This window comes from Gadus chalcogrammus, chromosome 22 (assembly GCF_026213295.1).
Source record: "Gadus chalcogrammus isolate NIFS_2021 chromosome 22, NIFS_Gcha_1.0, whole genome shotgun sequence".
NCBI classification, from domain to species: Eukaryota; Metazoa; Chordata; class Actinopteri; order Gadiformes; family Gadidae; genus Gadus; species Gadus chalcogrammus.
Genome location: NC_079433.1, coordinates 8296836 through 8316505, shown reverse-complemented (window position 1 = coordinate 8316505; position 19670 = coordinate 8296836). Strand labels below are relative to the sequence as shown.

The window sequence follows — 19670 nt, the reverse complement described above, 5'->3', positions numbered from 1 at the left end:
CCCCCCCCCCCCCCCCACCAACTCCTCATGAGATTTTTTCAAGCACGTGTCAGTAGCAGAAGGGTGTGAAATCAGAGCAGAGTTGGAGAGGAGTGGGAGTGAATAGAGATTGAATTAGACCTGCCCCAACACGCACACTCACACACACATTCACACACATGTACACACACATGTACACACACACACACACACACACACACACACACACACACACACACACACACACACGTGTACACACACACACACACACACACACACACACTTACACACACACCTCAATTCTCTAGCACCTCAATTCTCTAGCCTCTCCGGCCTGCCAGTGGCAGTGGTGTCCTTTTTATGAAAGAAGGCATTCAAATATATAGATGATAAATTAGGCAATAGCCAAACAGGAAGGGATGCAATGAGTAGGCGACTGAGGGCTCAAGGACACTAAACAAGTGAGCTACAGACCTGGGGTCCCTTTTATATCAAAGAGGGTCTGAAGACATATATACCCTATGGCTGGGGTTTTCGAGCCATCAGACTGGCTAGTGTATTCGAGCTTACGGATTGGCTGGGGTTTTCAGCAATCTGACTGGCTTGGGTTTTGGAGCGATCGGATGAGCTGGGGTTTTCAACTGATCTGACCGTCTGGGGTTTTCAAGCGATCATTGAGTATTTTGGTGTATTTTAGCCGTATCTTAACGATGTGCTACATCTCTCTCTGTGTCGGCACACTAAACATTTCTCCAAGCAGTCCACAGCCCTGTGTATCAAGCTTCTTCAGTCAAACGACCGCGTCCCTGTTGTGTGCGATCCTCAACCCAAACCATCGCCCGACTCAGTGAGGGGTCCGGCCCCCTCAGGGAGTGACTGACCGCCGTCCCCATAAGGTTGGCAGGGCAATGCGACTCTCGGAAACCATGGGTGTGATGGAGATCCGTGTAGACAGGGATGGTGGTCTGTGATGATGATGAGCCAGAGCTGTATGCCTGGGGGAAGACTGTGATCCCCCCCCACCCATGGAGCCGTTACTGAACAGGGTGACGGTGCCGTGGGGGGCCCAGTCAGCCAGCTAGCGTGACGGGCTGGCCCCGGCTCCATCATGGCCTCGGATGGTGCCTGGGTCGGGGCCTTGGCTCCTCTTGAAGTGGGGCGGCCTCGGTTTGGCCTGGTACTCTCCCGGACGCAAAATTCTCCCCCTTTGAAGAATGTCTGGGCTTCTTGCTCACCATGTCTCCCTGCAGCACAACCAGGCTGTACTTTCAGGGGGGGGGGGCGTCTGCGGATAAAAGTCTGTGTCCCCATGTCCCCCCATCACTTTTCGCTCATTCCACGCCCGGGCTCCAATGCAATTATTTATAAACTCAAAGGGGAGAGACGAAATGGGTCTGGAGGGCCTATTGTGTGGTGTGTATGATTCTGAATCTGTATCTCTGAGTTTGTGTGTGTGTGTGTGTGTGTGTGTGTGTGTGTGTGTGTGTGTGTGTGTGTGTGTGTGTGTGTGTGTGTGTGTGTGTGTGTGTGTGTGTGTGTGTGTGTGTGTGTGTGTGTGTGTGAGGGCAGGGGGAGTGAGGAGTGTGTGTACGTGCCGGGAGGTTCCAAACAGCAGCAATGATGGTCTGAAAAAGTGCCTTAATGCGGAAGTGAATAAACCTGGTTTCTCCTTGAATGCGAGTCAAAGGGGAAATATATCCCCTAAGTATCCCGTAATACACTGCCAATAATGTTTTTCGACGTTCGATCGGGGTCTTAACAGCTCTCAAAAATGTTTTGCTCTGAGAAATGTGAGAAAAGGGTTGATTGACAGGTCTCAGTCAAGAGACAACTCTGCAGGATCAAGAGATTCACACGTATTTTTATTTTATTGTTTTGTTTTCCTGGCTATATGCTTAGGTGTAAACGGAGCCTAGGCAGCCCGCAACCTTGAATGTGGAAAGGACAGAAAGGGATAGTTTTGTAATTAGCTAGTTTTTGCAAATGTCTATATTTATCAGACATTTGCCGATTTACAGGACTAAAAACAACTACAAGTAGGTTGGAATAGGGAGGTGTGTAAATCCAACCCTATGTTAACCCTGTTTGTCCAGAAAAGGTCCTAGTCATATATGTCATAGATTGTTGCAGTATAGTCTCAGTTCATAGATTCAGCCATTAATTGCATTAAATGATGATACATTTTTGACTTCTCCCTGCAGTAGAATTTAAAGCATGACATTCAGTTGTCAGGTACAGCATACCAACTTTCGACAACAGGGCGCACTATACAATCAGATATCCCGACCCATAGTGTAGGCCACCTAGCCTTGGTATTTATTCAACTGCATGTTGCTCCTATTGACTTTGATTTGATCACGCTGGGTACATAAGTGTCTAGTCAAAACCCTGGCTTCTAGTTTATTCCGGTTATACTATGGTTACAAACGTGTGAATCATGCTTCCTGATAACACCACATGAATGAAGCAGTAACTGAGGAACTGACATATTTAGTTTGTTTGTGTGTTTGTGTGTGTTTGAAGTGAACAAACGTCACTGTTTCTGGTGGCCTGTCCCCAGCCGAAGTTGTTCCCGGAAATGTACCCGTATTTAAAAATAGGATTTTTAAATGATATTCATAGATTTTGAAATGCCAGAGATTGTAGCTTCCTAATGAATATTAATTTGGAGACAGTTTGTAATTTGTTTTGTGTCTCTCTGATAGGCTATGACGCAACCTCGCTACACAGGGGGTTTTGTCGGCTTTATGCCATAAGCGGGCTCTGCCTATCATGAACAATGTAGACTATCAATACAATGCAGAACGATTCCCTACTTGAGTTGCTGCTTTGGCTTGTCCCCGTGATTGTGTGTGTGCGTGCTTGCGTGTAAGAATTTCTAAAAGCCTAACGTAATTGCCAAACAGCTTTTGCTTTATTTAGTAAACTGACGTATTTTTGCCTTTATCCAAAGTGACTTCAGGAGAAGGCCATTAAAGGAACAGGCCGTTAAAGGAGTAGACGGAGGAGATAGGCATCTTGCCAAACAATGCTCACAGAACTATCGCTATTGGACAGTGGAGATTGAACCCAGACCCATTTGGCTGGGAGTCGAACCCCACTATACACTATACTCCTGACCTCCTGCCCCCTTGGATTAATCAGCTTTTTCCATTTGGTAAACGACTTCATCACACCTCTCATTTCTTGCATGCTATTGGAGTGTTGCAAACAACTCTCAGGTCATGCAACTACAAGATTTCAACAAACATTTAAGCAAGGTGAGCTGTAGCCTTTGAGCCTTTGTCGATCGGTGAGTGGATGGTCCACTTTATCGGGACCTTCTGGACTCTGAGAAGGTGGCATCAGTGGCTCTGCAGTGAACCGTATCACTGATTGCCTTTTTTCCCCCCGTGTCTTGTGGCTGTTCTCCAGCCTGGTCTCTTCCCAGCTTTGGTCTGAGGGCAGTGCAGGTGGTCTGTGGAAAATGTATATTAAAAAAATTATTAAGTTAATGATATACTATATACAAACCTCATCACTCTGATTGTGGCTGCAACCGGTGGATACGTGATGCGGGGAGATTTCCTCGTACCCATCTCCTAGCAACCATCCGGTCCCAGCCTTTCGGCTGCCAATGATGGTGCCTTCGGAGAAGAATAGAGATGGCTGCTTATCTGGGCTCTTCCACTGGTTCCGGCAAGGCAAACAGAAGAAGTGTCTTGATCAAACCAGGAAACCAGGCGCTCTCATCCAAGTTGGTCTGTGCCGAACTAGTGGGGGTAAAACAATAAGAGAGAATGTGACATCAAAACAAGATTGAGTAATGTGAAATAACTATTCAGTTCTTCGGTTTGTGGGTAAGATATCAAATACAAAAAATCCCACTTTTTCCCGGTTTGAAGACATAGTTGATACTAGCTTTGTAGTTTGTTTGTTTTTCGTTGTCTCACTTCAAGTGAACGACGTCACCTTTGTGCCAAAGGGAAGATGTTCTCTGGTGCTCACTCTGGGCCATGAGCAAAACCTAAAGTTACAACGCATCTCTTTAAAAACTTAAATTAATCAAAACCTTAACGGCCCGCCGACGTCTCTTCATCCTCTGGCTGAGCCAATGGCAGAGAGCGAGGGAGGAGCAGGGACCTCCCTGGCCAATCACAGTGTCCGGGGAGCAGACCAAAGCCTGCAGGACACCGCGGCGCCAGACACATCTGGGAAGAGTCATGCTCTCAGTGTCTCCTCTTTGATCCTCTGTTCCCTTTCATCTTACCGTCTTGTCAAAAATAAATTGCCAAAGTGTTCTTTTTGCCATTCCATATACCCTGTTGTTATTCTACATGCTGCAAAGCAGACAACGGGTCTTACTTCTGTGTCCGTCTCAACGGCTTCATCGCAGTCGGCTACGTCTATCTGAGGCCCTCAGTGTCCCTCCCTCTTCCCACCTACGAGATTGTGTCATCCAATATAATTGCTTTGCTTGATGTGTGATTTTGACAATGCGAAAATTTTCCGCAGATAGCACATGAAGTGCACGATTGATTTGATAATGTGTTCGCCTTGTCGCAGAGCCTGGTGTCTATGGCACCTCGAGCGAGTACAGAGGCAGCTAGCCAATTTAATTTCCAACCGTAATGTCACATTTTGCTCTCCACTAAACTCATGAGCAAGCAAGTCCTATTATCTGAGCCCTTTGTGGTAGCACTACTTGTTTTGGCTGCCATTTCACCGTTCAGCTGTTCGATCCGAACCAGTCTGCACAAATTTCCTGGCTACAAAACAGCATTTTTGTGTGTCTCCTGAAATCTTGAAATATTAAACGCTTTATCACTGCCACACGCACACACGCACACACACACACACACACACACACACACACACACACACACACACACACACACACACACACACACACACACACACACACACACACACACACACACACACACAGGTTTCAAAACAGAAGTTTTCAAGCATAAGCAAAAATGACTTATTTTCTTTGATTAGGGATATTGCTAAAGCCTGCAATTTGTGATAATGTTCAAAGCATTATTTGGTTTTTATGACAGGTTGGATAAAACGTATATCTGATTGCTATGGTTGAAGATACAGCGTACTCAAATAGTAAACTCTCCTACAAAAGTATTAGCTTGGATTTCTAGTCTCTTCTAGGTAGACAGGTTGAAAAACATTGCTTCCATGTTTTATTTGAGTGTATTGCAAACTAGCTACTTTCATAGCGAAAATGGCAGCCCATAATATGAGTGCAGAGGATGTGATGTGCAACGATCCATTTTACACTGCTTTGGCCGACTGGGATATTCAGGTGAGAGAGACAGAGGCTCAGAGAGAGACAGAGGCTCAGGGAGGCCAAGGCTGAGAGAGAAGCCGAGGCTGAGAGAGAGGCCAAACAGAAAGTGGGCAGTTTCAGTAAGGAACTGTCGCCGATGCCAACCCCTAGAGAGTTGGTATGTGCGTCGCTATGCATGAATCCTTCACGCCTCACATGGATAGAGACGTGTTGGATACCTTCTTTAGAATAGAAAATAGAGGCATGTGGATAATGTCAACGGGTTACGTCCAGGAATAATCCTTTAAAGGAACAAAGGTTTGAAATGCTCTAAAAATCTTGAAAAAAAACAACAATGTGACCGTAGAGAGGATCGGACAATTCTAACTGGCACTGTTCTCAGCGTCTTTAACTATTCTCGAAGCCAAATAAAAACATAACACATGCTTTAAAATGCCAAATATATGAAACAGCCAATCCAGACTGATAACTACACGTTATCAGTGTGCACTAAAAGGAGCTGGCACGAAGCGATGGAGAGAAAGTTGTTAGGGAACTAATGAAGGTAACAGGGCACCTAACACAGTCATGTCTCGCGGTCAACTAGGCAACATTGGGTACTTGTTTCCCCACTCTGGCGTTCGGCCAAGATCTTGGAGAATTGCCTTAGACAACTTCAGAGCTATAGGTTCCTATTGTCTACTCCATTTACTGGTAGGCTTTGTCTTCAACTTAGAATAAATGTGTTTTTTTCTACAGCTGAACCTGTCCTATGCGCATTTTTACAGTGATTGCGATCACTTTTTTTGTTATTTGGTGGTAAAGAAAATTCCCCTGCAGTTATTGTTGTTGTTCAAAAGTATAACGGACAGCAAGTGCTGTGTTTGGAGATTGCTCTCATATGATTGTATCTAAGACCTTCCGGTTCACAGACTTCACCAACATTTGTTATATTTTATAGCTATTTATGGCTGTGTAAACAAAAATACACTGCCATGCATTATTTTAACAAGATTATTCCTATAGATTATGCCTACCATTTTTCCACAAGACAAAATAGTGGTTATAAACATTCTCAGTTGAAACATTATTCGGTCACACTTTACAATAACAGTACATTATTTAACCATGAATAATCTGCATTATTATATAGCATTAGCATAGGGGTTCGAGTTACGGTTAGTGGATTAAAGTAAGGGTTAAGCATAACCTTTTTCGATGATGTATACATTAATTCCCTAGTTAACATGACCACCATTAGTAAATGATTGCTAGACCATGAGTTAACTGTTAGTTAATGCGTATTTCTGGGTTATGTAATGTTGTATTTAATTCATGGTTCATTAATCCATCCTTGTTTTCCTCTTCCAATCAGCAGTCCAAAGGGTCTTAATAGGCTAAGCATATCATCTGAGTATTTGCTTTCTCTGAGAACAGCAGTGTGAATGTTCTGTACAGCGATCGGCGATAGAGGGGCAGCTGGTGACGGCAAATGTTAAGGCTACGGCATTGGCTTTTTAATCCCGGTTGGTGTTGTTCTTTTGGCTGAATCACAGATTTGATGATCTTGGTGTTATGAGGCCTTTCAAAGTGTCTAATATTGTGATATCTATGCATATGCTTACCCCATGAAAGCACAGGAGACCTGAATCCTCTGTAGAAGGTTCTGCAGTGAGTCTGGTTACAACAGACTGAAACACCCATATGGCACTATGTACTGACACATCTTACCATATAATGATCTGTTCTTTTGAAGTCGTTTCCAAAGCACATTACTGAAAGCCTGTATCGATATTACTGGTTAAGAATAAATATTCATTAGGGTCATATGCAGTTAAATGGCCTCAATACTGTTCAGGCTGGGAACGATTACCTTTAGTGCTTATTAGCGTGAAGTTCAACACGTTGTCTGACGCGTGTTAAGACTCAGTTTCACTTTAGTGTACACATTAAACAAAGCATTATAATGCAAGATTGGGGAAATCCGAATGGATGTACAATGCGAATGGATTCAACTTGGTCCTTCATCCTGGGGGGGTGAAGTATGGCCTCACGGCCATACTGCTTTGTTGTGGGGGGAACCTCCAGACGGTACCGCAATCCCCGGGCCGGCTCCACCAGATTGGGAAACAGCTTTGTCCACTAGGCTTTCAGGAAGCTCAACTCTCTCCCCTCTCTCCCTTCCCTCCTCTCTGCCTCCACAAACTCTGGACTCTGAAACCCCCTCCCATTTGCCCCCGAGAACCCTGGACCTTTTTTTTTTTTTTTACTTTATTGTGCATATACTGTTTGGTTGTACTTTTTTGTTTTGCCTACCTTTGCACTATTCAGTTCAATTAGTTTGCACTATTTTGAATTGATTTATTGTAAATATTACTTGTCTTGTTCATTTGACCAACTTTTATCCTTTTGTACTTATTGCACCATAGGTGAGAGACAAACTCAATTTCAATTTCTCTATTTGTCTGGCACAACTTTGGGAATTGACAATAAAGCTGACTCTGACTGGAATCTTTGGGGAAACCAATCAAACATAAGGAGGCCAACACAATCAACTGCATTTTAAATTAAACCTGAGTGGGGAGATGGAATGAAGAACAAAACAATGATGCATTGAGTTATCATGACTTCAAAAATATTCTGGAAGGTTCAACAACAGCTCCCAGCTCAACAACATGTCTGCTAGGTGTATAAAGTATTGGTTACATTTCCTGCATATTTGATCATGCCAAAGCATAGCCTTCTTGTATTGATGTTGAACCAATGTTGAACTCAATCAAGAAATGTTTTATGCATTTCACAGTTTATGTGGATTAACAAACAGCAATACTTTCTGTATCAGACAGATCTCTAAGGGGAGGAGGACTTAATGCGCCTCAATTTTAAATATTATATTGGGCTGCTAAGGCAAGGACTTATTTGATGTATTGACTTTCTTGTATCTTCTTTTCTCAACCCAAACCCTATAAATAAACAAAAACACACATTTTAATATTTCAAAATTAGGAGCATTTAGCACCTCCTTCCCTGAGAGGGATACAGAACGTATTGCTTGTGTTGCTGTTAATCCACAACAACTTTGAAATACAAGTGAGAAGGCATTTAAAACTTTTCTTGATTGAGTTCAACATTGGTTCAACATCAACACAAGGAGGGTTTGCTTAAGTTTCTCGGTTATAAAATATAAAGAACATGTATCCAATAGACTTTATTTGTCGGTGAGTTGGGAGGGGAAACATTGTAGAATATTATGGAAGATATGATAAATCAATGCATTTTCTCACACCGCTGTGTGTGTGTGTGTGTGTGTGTGTGTGTGTGTGTGTGTGTGTGTGTGTGTGTGTGTGTGTGTGTGTGTGTGTGTGTGTGTGTGTGTGTGTGTGTGTGTGTGTGTGATTGAGAGTGTGTGTGTGTGTGTGTTTGTGAGAAGAACAGTGAGCTTCTTGTGTTGCTTCACATTGAGATTCCTTGACCTGCTCCAACAGATTGAATATTTCTCAATCAGGAAAGGTTTTAAATGCATTTATACTTCTATTACTCAGTTTATTTAGATGAATAAACCAACAAGAATTCTACTTTCTGTATCACTCAGAGCTCTAATGGATGCAGGACTTAATGCTCCTCATTTAGAAAAATGATATTGGGCTGGTACGGCAAGGCCTAATTTGATGTATCGCCGTTCTTTCTTCTTCTTTTCTCAACCCTAACCCTTTAAATAAATAAAAGCACTCATATTCTTGCAGCAATCCCACTATAGTACAAGTAAAGTATAAAAAAACCGATATTCTCCATAGAGGATAAGAAGGACCAGAGAATCCTCCCATCTCAATCAGCGGTACCTTGATTCTATTAATGATATGAACCCTCCCCATTTAGCTTAATTACTGTATATGGGTTTCCTATGATCCTTTCATTAGGGATATATGTATATTATTCACGATAATATAAAAGGAAATAGATCATGCTTGACAGCCGGTCCCACCAGATGCCACAAATATAAAACTACTTCATCCTTGATGTCTGAGTCATCCTACAGCAAATGAGAGGTCCTGCACATATTGGCAGATTTTCTTCTGTAGTGAGCTTCAAATAAAAGGCTGGATATGTGTGTTGGAAATGAATTCGGCAAATAACAAACGAAGGAATAATGTAAACTTCCTTTTAAAACACGGTTTCAAACGTCATCTGAATCGATAAATTGAAGCGTCATTAAATGCATTTTTTTTATAAAGTCTCTTTGAAGCGGTTTATTAATGTTTTGTAAAACCAATATATAAATGTAATCCTTTAATTGTCGATTAGAAATTGTATATCCCCTTAATGTATAAGTTAATGCCCCTTAAAAAAGTACATTATCAAACATTCATTATGTCTTTCCGTGGCACAATTCGTCCTCCATTGATCTATGCTGTTTAATGTGTTTTTTAATGCAACATGAACGTTTTTTGGTTTATCTGTGCATTCGTTATTGACATTGACATTGTGCTTCCTACGTCTTCATAAGCACCATTCAAAATGGAGAGAGCCGTGTCCATTTGTAAGATTGTGTGCGAGGCCCGTTGCCTATTCTAAACATAGACGTCGACATGTGTGACAGTTTGTATAATGAGAGTTAATTAAAGCTTTTTTTACCATCCAAAACCAAAAGCAGCCCCTTGCTTTGTTATTCGTGTTATCATTTAGATCTTTATGACTTTCCCCCAGAGTTAAAACCACCATATGTTCATCTTCCAATGACGGTAAAAAAAAGCAAAACATCCCTGTCTTTCCTTAAAATTGAGCAATTTATGATCTTTAACTGTCACTGGAGGCTATGTTTTTGACACTCTCCGAACCATGAAAAACTGTCATATCTCTTGATTGCTGAATAAGAAGGATCAACTTTTAATTAAAGAGACTGGGGAAAACTAGCCTGTATATTTTAGAACTAATTAGCATTGCTAACTCTGGGGACCAAAGTGATTAGATTTTATATATATATAGCCTATATATATAAACTGCAGAGTATAATGTTCACTTGACATAGGCAGGCAGACACATGCACACATTCACACATGCTTACGTGCACATAAAATAAGCGCACTTGTGCGCTTATTTTGTTTGAAGGTGGCTGAGAGGTTTGACATTTGGCAAAATATCTCTCAAATAAGAAATAATACAGGAACATTGAACGTTTTGTTGGCGTACGATGTATCTCAGATCCAGTTTCTTGTCCGTTATTTGTCGCGTAAAACCAGATTTATATCGACAAAGGAACATCACTGAAGCATAGAGTTTCATATAGGATTGTGTCTTCTTCAACCCAATATATCATCCACTATGAGCATCACATCTACCTTTTGTCTCAGGGCTTTTTTCTTCCTGCAGCATTCCAACAGAGATAAGTTAGTGGAGGTCTTACCAGGATAGCCATGTTGAAGGGTGGAGGGAATGGTCTGGATTAGTCTCCCAGTCCAGGCCTCTATCCCAGGCTAGGGTTAACAGGGTAAATAAAGATCATCCAATGCTGATAAACGCCCAAAACGATACAACAAAGTTTGCATGCCCTTGATGTGATACAAAAAGAATGAGAATAATGCAAAGAATAAGAAAAACATGTTAGCGCTTCGAAACAGGTTCGCTTGTTTTGTTCATTTACCCCTTATTTTCTGCTAGAGCATTGAGGAACACATCACAAGGCATCCAGCCATCTATTCTAGCCAGCGTTTCAGTGGAGCATGCCTGCTTCCATTCATTCCCAGCCCTGTGAATCTCCATGGCAACATCCATAAAGCTATCTTAAGGGGAAAACCATACACCTGAATAAACTCTTTAAACTGCTTTTCTTCTGCTCCTTTGTGTGTGTGTGTGTGTGTGTGTGTGTGTGTGTGTGTGTGTGTGTGTGTGTGTGTGTGTGTGTGTGTGTGTCTGCGTGTGTGTGTGTTTGTGTGTGTGTGTGCGCTTTTGTCTTTGTGTGCAGTGTCTTGCTTGCAGAAATGATTGCCTCAAATGATGTGTGATCTCAAAACACCTGGTTGATTTCCAAAGCATAACATTTAAACACAACCTTCAAGAAACCTTCTTTACAATAACATTCTTAGACCGAACAAAAATAAACCAATATTTAATTTAAAGGCTCATTATTCCACATCCTAAGACATTATCCTGACAATAATCGTCTGCTGATGAAATGCCCCCACGCTAGAGGTAACATGGCGCCCGTGGCCAGAACATGGCCGAAACAGGATGTCGTCGTTTCCGACGAAAAGATCACAGCCCAGGAGGTCTCCCTGGCCTCCATCTCGAATGAACCAAAGAAGAATGTGTGCACGGCTTCAGGGGCAGGACTCGACAGAAACGCTGTCACGCCTGCCTCGCGCTACAACGAGAATGGAGCACTGCCTCAGCACATGAGTCGTCGCTGTCGCCGTTGGAGACAGAGTGTAACCAATGGGCTACGGATGGGAATAGCGCCCGCGACACTTCGCGCCGAACAGCCCTGTCACACGCTCACCCCGGCCAACGAACACCCCCACCCCCCACCCCCAGAGTGTTCCCGGAAGACGGACCCTTTCACCACGGGCTGAAAGGTTGCTGCGGCTCGGAGATAACATAGTTAGCGGCGCGGCGTCGCACGCTATCGGCTGGCGTGTTAGCTCGCTGTTATTGCAGGGGGGGGGGGGGGGAGGGGGGGGGCAATACAGACGCCCCCGCATTCTTGTCGCCGCCAGCACTGGTGTTCTCACAAGGTCAAATCGATAGTGTCAAAATGCCAGAACGCTCTGTGTACAGTGACAGGCCGGTCGGGTGGGAGACGCGTTCTTTTGGGCGCTGGCCATGTTTTTTTAAACCATTGAAACCTCTCTCCCGAAAACATGGTGGTTTTCCGGTTCAACTGTCAAAAAACAACATCTTGTATAATTAAGCGAGAGCGCATCTTCTAGCGTCTGTTTCCAATGTGCCATGAGCCGCTACGCTGTCTTATTCTGACGAGCCGTTTCACTGGGCCGCGGAGCGACGTTGCCAGCCAGCTTGAGAGCAGCAGTAGCATCTTATTTTATTCCTCCATATTGTGCAAAACAACCGATTCTGTTTGAGACTTCATTTTGATTTATAAGGTTTCGGTTTAAGAAAATAAATCCACAAGCCCTTTATACCTCGCTTATCAATATCTATATGGTCTAGGCAGGGCTCATTGAGCTGGATGCATGTTTTCCTTGTGTAGGAATTAAACCAGATCTTCCAACCTTAATCTTGATCTGGTTGGTCTCGTGGCTCAAAGACAGGGGCCGTTGGGTTTTCTCTTTTTAACAAGCTCACCCTTGATGATAGCACTAGCTGCCATCTTTATGAATAGCTGACGTCAAACTCTCTAGCGTGAGATGACAGCATTGCAGAGTTAGCCCGCCCCCGGTGCAGGTGGCAGTTAGAAATTTGAATAAGTGTTAAAAAAAACTAAACGTGAGGCGCTAACAACGAGGGACACATTCTGAGACGGTATTGATGCGGACGCCGTCATCCTTTCATAAAACCATAACATACTGTTCTATCAGAAAATCAACAAATATATATATTATAAAATATATATATATCTATATATCTATATCAAGATATATATTTTATAGTTTACCATATACCCTACAGTGACTATTCTTTCATATGCAATTTATCATGCCAAATCAATCTCACTTGAGTCTATATAATATGACATCTGCCACCAGGGAGGTAGAAGGGTGGCTGATGGGGATGGCGATATACACTAAGCTTGTGAGTAAATAAGACACAACAAACTAAAAGGGTTGTATCCATAGGCTGAGTGGCCTAACCCAAGAACAGGCTATTGCAGAATCTCTAGCCCTCTTTTTAAAGTCACATGCGGTTCTGTCTGAGGCCCCACACATATTATTTTTGTGATTCTGCAAAATTGTTACATTGCTAAATGCCAAATGCAAAACTCTCATACCTGTTTAGCAGTTAGGACTGATCCCAAGACGACAGCGGAGGTAGACAGATCTGACAGATCAGAGCTTTCAAATAGCCTCTAGGTTTTCTTGGAAATCGCTTGCACATCTTTTCATTTCATTGCACATGATTACACTGGTAATCAGGAAGAAACAAAGAGACAACAAAGAGATGGCAGAGAAGGAAACTATAATACATGTTTAGATAGATAAGATAGAGTGAAGGTGAATGTGAGACAAGGCCTAACATATTGTTTCGAAAATGTTGGTAGAGTGATGGAATTTCACCCGAGGTGATACCTGGCTTGTGCTGTTTTACCACGCTTGCAGGTTAATATGGTGCTTTAGAATCAACACAGGACTACAATGGCAAACAACACAGCAAGCTAATACAACCAATTAAAATCTGCTTAAGGTGTTTAAAAACGTTAGGAAAGCAGTCATGTGACACACCTCTAGAATAAACAGATTCTCAACTTTTAGTCTGTTGTACACATTGTTCTGGTCCATTAAGACTACTTTATTGATCCCATGAAGAGCAATTCATTTGTAGCTTCAAAACAGTCCATAAACAACACAAGCACTCTTAATTTTTGTAACATTGTAGTCTAAATGCAGGCAAAAGAAGCAAGCTCCAGGGCAAGACCTCATAAAAGTACAAAGTAATGATTACGGCTGACATTTCAAACACTGCAGAGTGCCGACAAAAACGTATATACAAAGTAATATATAGGGTTGTTTATTTGTTTGATTAATGAAAAGGAAAGGGGCCCTCAGAGTTTGTGAGCAAAGGTCCTAGAATGTCTTGCTACGCCCCTGTCCTCACCTGTGCACTCTGAATAACTTGATCTTATACGGCACTATATATGGCTGTGGAAAGGCAAGAAGCGGTATTTATCATGAACAAAGGCCTATTCAAAGACACATTCCCTGTATTGCAGTAACATTATAGCTCCATGAATCAAACGTGTATGTTTGCTAATTCCCCCACTGCCATCCACCCTGGCTTCCTGCATACATTGTTCCTATCGTCATAAGAAACCTGCAGGTTTAAAGAAAGATTATAGGCTTCAATGTTTTATCCGTAAATAGTATGTGTAACATAGAGGACCAAAAGTTCTAAATATCCTGGTGGCCTTTCAATTTAAAAGGCTCGGTCTCCTGCTGAGTCTTCGACACGTTGCCACCCCCTTTCGCCCTGTTCCCCTCTCTCACCGTTCCCCTCTCTTGCCGCTCCTCCCTACCTTCAGCTTGCCTTGACGAGAGGGGCGGCTGATTGCCTGCGATTTCTTAAGAGCCGCGGCGGTGGTGGGAGTCGACGCCTCACTTATTGTCACCTGTTTTTTAAAAGCGAAGCCCTGGAGTTAAGCAAGCAGGCGAGCAGGTAGACGTGCCCCACTTAATTATTACCTTTGCCGTACATCAGTGGGACTGGAATAGGCCTGTAGTTTTGTGCGCGTGTGAAAATAAAAGAAGAAAGTCGTAAGGGGGAGGTTATTTGTCGCTGGAATTGGTTAGGATTAACAGATGGCTATGAACCAAGGAAAGCGCTGTTCGCTGAATTGGTTTCCCTTTCCCCTCGTTCACGATGCAAGAACATATGTCCACAGATCGTAGCGCTGTTGGCACGAGGTTCCCAGAACCAGAACACTCCACAGATGGCTTAACACACCAAATCAGTCAATTGAAATGATTAAATACTCAAACAGCGAGTCATGCATTTGTAATGCAGGCTATTATTTTTTTACAGCCCAGAATTGAGCGGCGTCTTGATGGGACTGGATTGCACTTCATTGATTTCCTTGGCAGGAGATTGGTGCAACGCTACTGTTGCGCCACACTGCCTTCTTTTATGGTGGCGTCATTGTCCCGTTGAGGTAGAAAATGTATGCACCTGCATATTTAAACAGCTACGACGCTGTTTGCTGGCCCCGGCTTAGGAGGTGCTATTACGACGGAGGAGGGAGTGGGAGGAGAAAGTAGGCGGAGGAGGAGCAGGCAGGAGGAGGAGAAGGAGGAGGTGGAGGCAGGTGGAGGAGTAGGGAGAGGCAGAAGCTGGAGGAGGCTTATCAGGAAGGATGCTAGAGGTGGATGAGGTATCCAGAGGAGGAGGTAGGAGGTGAAGGTGGATGCGGTTGGAGGAGGTAGAAGGAGGCAGTTAGAGGAGACAGGACGTGGGAGGAGTTGGGAGAGTAGGAGGAGGTGGAGGAAGGAGAATGAGCCGGATGGAAAAAGAAGGAGGAGTAGTTGGATGCGGGAGGTGGGAGGAGGTGGGAGGAGTAAGCCAGGGAGGCAGCCGTGACTCCAGCGTCTTCATGAGGAAACATGGGAATAGTCGATCACGTTCCCGTGCCGTAATGACGCCCCGAGGTGTGTCATTAGCACTACGAGCTTTCCACCCGTGCAATGGTTTTAATTCCGACCTGCTTTTGCTAAACTAGGCATCAATTAGCTCTACCCAGTTGTCCAAGGGGGGATGTAATGCCCATCCCTCCAACACCAGTTCAAGGGTCACAAGGCCCCTGATTGGGTCAACCGGGACCCAAAACAGCAGCAATATTAACAACACCATGTAACGGCAACATCAACACAACAGAACAACAAGGCCGCAGAGGATGTGTTGCTCAAATCAAAGGCAGAACTGCATTGCGACCGTGGACGGAGGTCAAATGCTTGCATATCTCCAGGGCACCCAGAGATGGTAAGGCAACAGCATCATCCACAAGGCCAACTACAGTAGTTACAATTAAGGAGCATATCCATATTTCCTCTCAGCTATGTCCTTGTAGTACTGACTCAATGTTTTTTTTCAACAAAATGGCGATTTTAAAGGTGCTGCAGGTACGATTCCAGAGTTGGAAAGAAAGAGAGAGAGCAGATGCGACCCAGGAGCAAGACTCTATATGTAACACTAACTATACAACAAAATATGCGTCACCTCCCTCCCCCCTCCTGACATATCTCCGATGTGGAAGTGTTGTGTTTCACACAACTGCGATCGACAGACCAGATTGATTCCATGAATCAGGGAGCCGATTCCATGATTTCTGACACTTCTCATCATCCTGTCTATCTTTTCTAATATCCTTTCCTGTCTATTCCCGTCTGTAACGAGGAACTATGATGCACTTTTTGACGGGTGTTCAACCCATCCCACACATATATTTACACAGCTCAGGTTGTATGAGTCACACAATTCTAGCATTGTGTGAATCGGTGTGGGATCAAAAAAATGCTGGTCTTGGCATGAGAAACCGTTGTTCAGCGACATTGTTTGAAGCCCCAATCTTTCACAGCTGTTGCAGGATCATAAACGTAGATGGTGTTGCGACCTTGGCTGCCAAAACAAGTGAAGGTGCTAGTAAAATAATACAACCACATCTATCACCAGTGCAGATATCGTGGTCTTAGAGAGATCTGGCACAGCACACACACGCACTCAGGCACACACACACGCACACACACAGACACACGCACACGCACACAAAGACACACACACACACACACGCACACACGCACGCACACACGTACGCACACACACGCACGCACGCACGCACGCACGCACGCACGCACGCACGCACGCACGCACACACACACACACACACACACACACACACACACACACACACACACACACACACACACACACACACACACACACACACACACACACACACATTCATTCGTACACATATATATTGGTCTTCCTGGGTGGTTTTATGCAGGATAAAAATTATCCACAATAAAGACATTTTGCACCACCAAACTCTTTTGTTGTCCCTTAGGTGTGCTTGACTTAATTGACATTGGGCATTGTCTAAGAATCATGGCAACATATTTTTGCAAATAAGAAGCTTGCTCTACGTTCATCCGAATGATGATACGGGTAAAATGACCATTCTCAAAGAGAATTTTGCAGTAAGATTTACTGCACAAGGCCCGGTTTATTTGGATGTGACACACGATGGTGTCAGGCCACTTTGATATTCCCAGTGTTTTGTAAAGCTTGAAAGGGCTTGAAATGGTCTATTCCAACACAGATACAATGACAAGACTTCAAATTAGAGGAAGCGTCAGTGGCATTCACACCATTTCAGTTGGTCAGTTGATTGATCAACACATATACATACAGTATAGTACAATGTACACACGCCTGCTAAAGTTGTGTTCTGAGCAGAAAGACAAGAGGTTGTATACCTGGCCGCTTAGGAGTCAGGCGGGTCTCTCTCTCTCTCTCTCTCTCTCTCTTTCTCTCTCTCCCTTCTCTCTCTTTGTATCTGTTTCTTCCTCTCCCCCCCCCTCTCTTTCTCTCTCTCTCTCTCTTTCTCTCTCTCTCTCTCTCTCTCTCTCTCTCTCTCTCTCTCTCTCTCTCTCTCTCTCTCTCTCTCTCTCTCTCTCTCTCTCTCTCTCCCTTCTCCCTCTTTGTATCTGTTTCTTCCTCTCTCTCTCTATGACCACCCGGGTTTCAGCAGCTCTGACCCTCACCTAGGGTCTTGACCCCTGGTGGTGGGCGACACAGTCTCAGCGAGGGCCAAACCAATCACTTGGCTCTCCGCCAGACTCAGAATGCACCAGAGGGAGGGGCGGGTCCCGTGGCCACTGGCATAGACTCATGCATGGGGGGCCGGAGAGCACCTCCCCCCATCCCTTCACCTTAACCCCTCTCTCTCTTTCTCCCTCTCTTGGCCTCAGAGTCCTTATTACGTGACACCATTAATCCCGACAGACGGCGCCGATCAACTTTATAACGCCTTGAGCTGCTCCAAGCACTTGTCCCACGTGTGTTCAGCAAAGGACCCCCTGTGCAAACCATTTTTAAGCTCATTCTCTGCGCACTGTTAAGTCTTAACAGATTTATTTCTCTTGATTATTGGCATTTTTTTGATCATCCACATGTTGTTTGAGGCAAACAATGGAAATATCAGCAGAGAGGGGCGTTGGAACAATGAAGGAGGTCGTCTAATTATCTGGATGGACAGGAAGTAGCAGGGATTGTGTGGGCGCTGCAAAAAGGCCCATGAGATGGTTGGACTCAAAAGACCTGATAGATACACAATTCAGCATCACCACTGCAGTTCTATACTTAACATCAGCCTTTGCACAGTGCTATTAATGTGTCTTCTTCAGCCCATCTTCATTATTTTCATTAGAATAAATAATTGTCAGTTAGAAGATAGTAAATGGTTGGCATCAACACCTTTTTCTTAACGCCTATGTAGCCAATGAAATGAAATAACAGCTCTCTGGACTGTTTTAACGCAGTGGTTTACGGACTGCGATAAAGGTCTGTAGGTTAGAGTTTATCCACGGCTCACTCAACAGAAAGTTATTTTGAAAGAAAAGGAAATAAACATTTTGTTGATTCGGATTGTTTCAGTGTTGGAGACGGCAATAATAAAAAACATACCATTAAATCTGCCTTATCCGTTCCCGTTCAGGAAGCTTTCCCGGACCTCTAACTGAACTGTAGTCCGTCAAACCTTAAAGAACAAATAAACCAACAAATAGAGCCATTCTCGGAGAAGGAGAGCACGAGTGAACGCGAGAGAGAGAGAGAGAGAGAGAGAGAGAGAGAGAGAGAGAGAGAGAGAGAGAGAGAGAGAGTGAGAGAGAGAGAAAGAGACAGAGACAGAGAGAGAGAGAGAGAGAGAGAGACAGACAGACAGACAGACAGACAGACAGACAGACAGACAGACAGACAGACAGACAGACAGACAGACAGACAGACAGACAGACAGACAGACAGACAGACAGACAGACAGACAGACAGAGAGTGAGATAGACAGAGACAGCGACAGAGACAGAGAGACACACAGACAGAGTTCCGGATGTTTGCTTATGCAGGCAATATCTATAAAATATATTTAGATACGAGGATCCATTGCGTTAGCTTTTGAATTTTTCCGTACATCTTTGGCTTGACTTTGTTCCCCTAAGGATCCCATTGCTCACCAGATTCCCACAGACATTCCCTGAGCAGCAGGAGGGATTTAACATTATCGATTACGGATTAGACAAACAGTTAAGTCAGCTGAATACGCAGGGGAACAAAGGCCGGAGGGGGAGAAGGGAGTAACTTTGAGCGTACTGTATTTATCGGCCGCGGCAGCACTCGCTCTCTGCAGGCTCGCCAAATCAATTGCAGCGTGCACACGGCCACGCTCTCAAAGGCAAAGTCGACAAGTGCATATTGGCACATCCAGCGACGTATGCAGACGGAGACATACACACACACACACACACACACACACACACACACACACACACACACACACACACACAAAGAAACACCGAAACATACATACAAATCCCAACACGCACAGACACTCAAACCCCAACACACACACATAGAAAACACATAAAAAGATAGAGACACACAAATACCAGAAAAGCATGCACACATAAGGCATACAGAACACGAACACATGAACCCACACAAAAAAACACACACGCATTAAGCACACACACAAACAGACACGCACAAA

General features: G+C 43.9%; 1 long non-coding RNA gene across 1 annotated transcript; it reads right to left on the bottom strand.

The window, feature by feature from the left end:
* Positions 1 to 2871: 2871 nt before the first annotated feature.
* LOC130375297 (uncharacterized) lies at positions 2872 to 18701 on the bottom strand. Its single transcript, XR_008893825.1, has 3 exons — positions 18593 to 18701; positions 3554 to 3731; positions 2872 to 3436 (listed from the first exon to the last, which is right to left on the bottom strand). It is a non-coding gene; the product is annotated as an uncharacterized LOC130375297 (long non-coding RNA).
* Positions 18702 to 19670: the final 969 nt, after the last annotated feature.